The sequence below is a fragment of the Chenopodium album genome, chromosome 9 (assembly GCF_948465745.1).
Source record: "Chenopodium album chromosome 9, dcCheAlbu1.1, whole genome shotgun sequence".
Taxonomy (NCBI): domain Eukaryota; kingdom Viridiplantae; phylum Streptophyta; class Magnoliopsida; order Caryophyllales; family Amaranthaceae; genus Chenopodium; species Chenopodium album.
In genome coordinates, this window is record NC_137842.1 from 26,064,884 (window position 1) to 26,068,671 (window position 3,788).

The following is a 3,788-nucleotide window of genomic DNA, read 5'->3' on the forward strand; positions in this document are numbered from 1 at the left end:
AGACGGTCCACGTTCTCTCCACTAGCTTCAAATCATCCCTTAGTTAGCTCCTCATGATTCCTCGAGGGAACCGAAAAAAGAAATTTTTATGTGGAATCATAAGGTCATCCCGACATCTCAACTATGCATACTCTCTCCATAGGGTTGAAATCTATCTCCCTCCACCGGTCATTGACCTCACCCCTCTAAAGTCAAAGGGTCTTTACTAGAGTTGTAACGTAAGGCTAAGGGTCAAGGCGGGGCAAAAATTTGAAAATTTTGGTGATATTTCCTAAGTGAAGCAAAAGGGTGATCAAACCTCAAAAACAAACTCAAGAAATCACCAAACATCAAACAAAAATACCAATAATGCCACCTCCCCCAAGCTTATTCGACACCGACACTCAATAAAAACAAAAACGAAGTAACGCTCCCCCCCAAGCTTGAACAAAGCATTGTCCTCAATGCTTAAACTAGGGAAGAAAACGAAACCAAACTAATTTTAAATTTTTTTTTTTTTATTTTATTTGTTGTCCTTGCCTTTTTTTACTTTAGACGGCTTTTTCTTAACATTTGCTTTATTTCACACAATATATACAATTTACTTTTCTTGCTTGGTACAAAAAACATAATACTTTCTCAATTTATTACAACACAAAACAAACTCTTAAACCGAAATGCTTCACAAACTAAGGGTTAGGGAAACGAAAGGTCATAAGGTTTGTAATGTGGCTCATAATCAAGAAAGGGAATAGGCTCAAAGGGTTGGCAAGAGGAGCAAATGCAAAATAAGAACAAAATAAGTAACAAAACAAAAAGAAGATAAAGAAAAAAAAAGAAAAATGGTGCCCTTTTCCTCCCCTAGAGTTGCTTGGTCACGATCTTGGGAGCTAGAGAACAACACAAGGATTAAGTTATGCATAGTTAAGGATCCTAAATGCCGCTCACAAGAATGATGAAGGCTAGAACAAATGACGCTCACACAGGATAAGAAATAAGCAAATACCAACCAAGGGAATCCTATTCACCATAGAGAGCAACACCATTTTACCACTTTCCCGTGAACTAGGGGTTCAAACGTCCTCAAGAGTTCTAAATCGGGCTACCTTAGCTTACAATGTGTCTAATTCAACCTGAAGCACTCTCAAACCGTGTAAACCCTCATCAACTAGGAAGATAAGCATTCAAAGACACATCATCATGAAAGGCACACAAATCCAAATGAATGAGCAATTCCAAATCAAAATAATTTCAACTCGTCATAGCCATGTTTGTCAGATAAAAAGGGAAAAACAACACAAAAACAAGAGGAAGAAATAAAAAGGTTCACAAATGAGGCATGTAATTCAAGTAAATCCCAATCGTCATACAAATGACCGTTGATAACAACATCAACGATCCCAGGTTCCTTAGAACCAATGCAAACACCCTCGAACCATTCAACTTCTTCCTAAACTAACCTTAAACTAAGCACTCAAAGAAAAATTAAAAGAGTGAAAACAAGAAAGGTCTCACCGAGAGGTTGGCTTAAAAGAATAATGGAGCATAAAATCGAGTTCACCAAATGTCACTCCGCTCCAAGCTTCCAAAATGCAACCTACAAGGCAAGACAAGACATAAAAGAAAACATTAAAAGAAAACAAAGAAAGAAAACAAAAAAGAAAAAGAAAGGAGGGGGAGAGAAAGGGGTAGAAATCCTCCGGGTTGCCTCCCGGGAAGCGCTTGTTTATGGTCTCTAGCTTGACCCTTCACCTCCTTCAAGGTGGAATAAAGAACATCACCCTCATCAACTTGAGGATTGAATCATAAATGCCCCCAAGCTTGAGGACTAGCATTCCTTGAGGTCTCAAATCACCACAAGGGAAAGGAGGGAATAAATCAAGAGCCAATGGTGGCTCATCTTTTCTTTTTCTCTTCTTCTTGTCGTTTCTTCTAAAAGGGCGATGAAGCTTGGAATCCTCGATATTAGGAAGGGAAACCTCACCTTCCTCAAGAGAGCCTTCAAACCAAGTAGGAACTTCAAGAAAGTCATCATACCTCATTGTCACCTTACCGTCACATGGAGGTAAGCTCTCATTATCCATCACACCATCGACCACATCAACTCTACATACGCTCACCGCCATAGGGCTCTTCAAAACAACATTCTCAACTAGCCTACAAGGGAAGGGAACCGGGCCTTCAAACTTGTTTGGTTCACTAAAATCTAATGGCTCCTCATTTTGTTCTTGAACCTTCTTCTCAACCACATCCTCCACAACCTTGTCTTCCTTACTTTCATCCTCCTTGCAAGTTTCGAGATGATAAGCATATGAAGGGTTAGTAGATGATTGTAAGGGGAGTTTTGCGGTTAAATGGAGAGAAGAAATGTTGTCTAGTTGGGAGTCAACAACTTCATTGTGAGATTTGATCTCTTGGAATTGTTGAGTGAGAATTTGGCGTTGTTGAAGAATTTGGGTTTGTGTGTGGTCGAGTGGGGATTGTTCTTCATACGCTTGAGGATTTTGGTCATGATGTTGACCTTGAAAGTTCCCCATTTGGATGGAAGGGTAAGAAAAATTTTCGGTTAGAGGATTGAAAAGAGGTTCATCTTGGAGGTAGGAGTTTTCTTGTTTTGGAGGTTGTTGAAGTTGTTGAGAATGAGCTTGGGTTACAAACTCTCCTTCCCTCAAAGTCAAAGCCTCACCTTGCTTGGGATTGAACTCTCTACAATACGATGCATCATGATCCGTCCCACCACAACAAGCACATGAGAAATCAATGATTTGTGACAGTTTTGAACCCAAACCAACACTTGAGTTCAACTTGGAAAGACCTTCATTCAAGAGTTCAACTATGTGCTTAAGTTGACCGACTTTCTCCAACTCATAAAGATCACCTTGCTTTCCTTGGGACCTTCTTTGACCTCCCCAAGAATAGCTAGTAGCCACCTCTTCAATTATAGCTTCAACTTGGCTTTGAGGGATCTTAATCAATTGGCCACCGGCACCCGCATCTAGATTGGTTCTTGAAATTGGCTCTAAGCCATCATAAAAGAATCTCATGAGCAAATTATGGTTGAATCCATGGTTAGGACATGCTCAATCATATCCTTAAACCTTTCCCATGCTTCCCCAAGAGTTTCATCCGGTTCTTGCTCAAAAGAAGCTATCTTCCTCCTCATTTTTGCGGTTTGCTCATCGGAAATGAACCTCTTGAGAAAGGCCTTCGCAACATCTTTCCATGTGGTGAGAGAGTTGGGCTTCAAAAGCTTGAGCCATTTCTTTGCTCTTCCGGTGAGAGATTGCCGAAAGAGATGCATACGAATGTAATCTTGGCTCACTTCATTTGTTTGCATCATTGCACACAACTCAAGGAATCGGTCCAAATGCTCAATGGGGTCTTCACTTGCACTTCCGGAAAATTGCTCGACTTGTACCATCCTAGCATATTGTGGATGGATTGTGAAATTAGACTCTGTGGTTGGGAGAAGTATACCACTCGTGAGCTCATAGACTTCCGGATTTCCAAACTCCCTAAAAAGAAGGTCATCCTCTTGTCTTGCCATATCTTTCTTTGAATACAACAAAGCTAAGCACACGATTAGCAATGACAAGTAGGATTAAAAAAAAGGCAAAATAATAAAAAGAAAGCAAATAAAATGACTCTAACAATAGCAAAAACAAATGCTAAACAAGCCGCTTCCCCGGCAACGGCGCCAAAATTTGATCGGGATTAAGTAGGTCGTTGGTTCTACTAACCCTAATCAAATTAACAATTTATAATGCCTAAACTTACACTAAACTAGTTAGTGGCAAGTAAAGGGTCGA

At 40.1% G+C, this 3,788-nt stretch overlaps 1 non-coding gene across 1 annotated transcript; it reads left to right on the top strand.

Annotated features, from left to right (window-relative positions):
* Positions 1 to 3,039: 3,039 nt before the first annotated feature.
* Positions 3,040 to 3,145, top strand: LOC145561013 (small nucleolar RNA R71). The gene has a single exon (XR_014093596.1). It is a non-coding gene; the product is annotated as a small nucleolar RNA R71 (small nucleolar RNA).
* Positions 3,146 to 3,788: the final 643 nt, after the last annotated feature.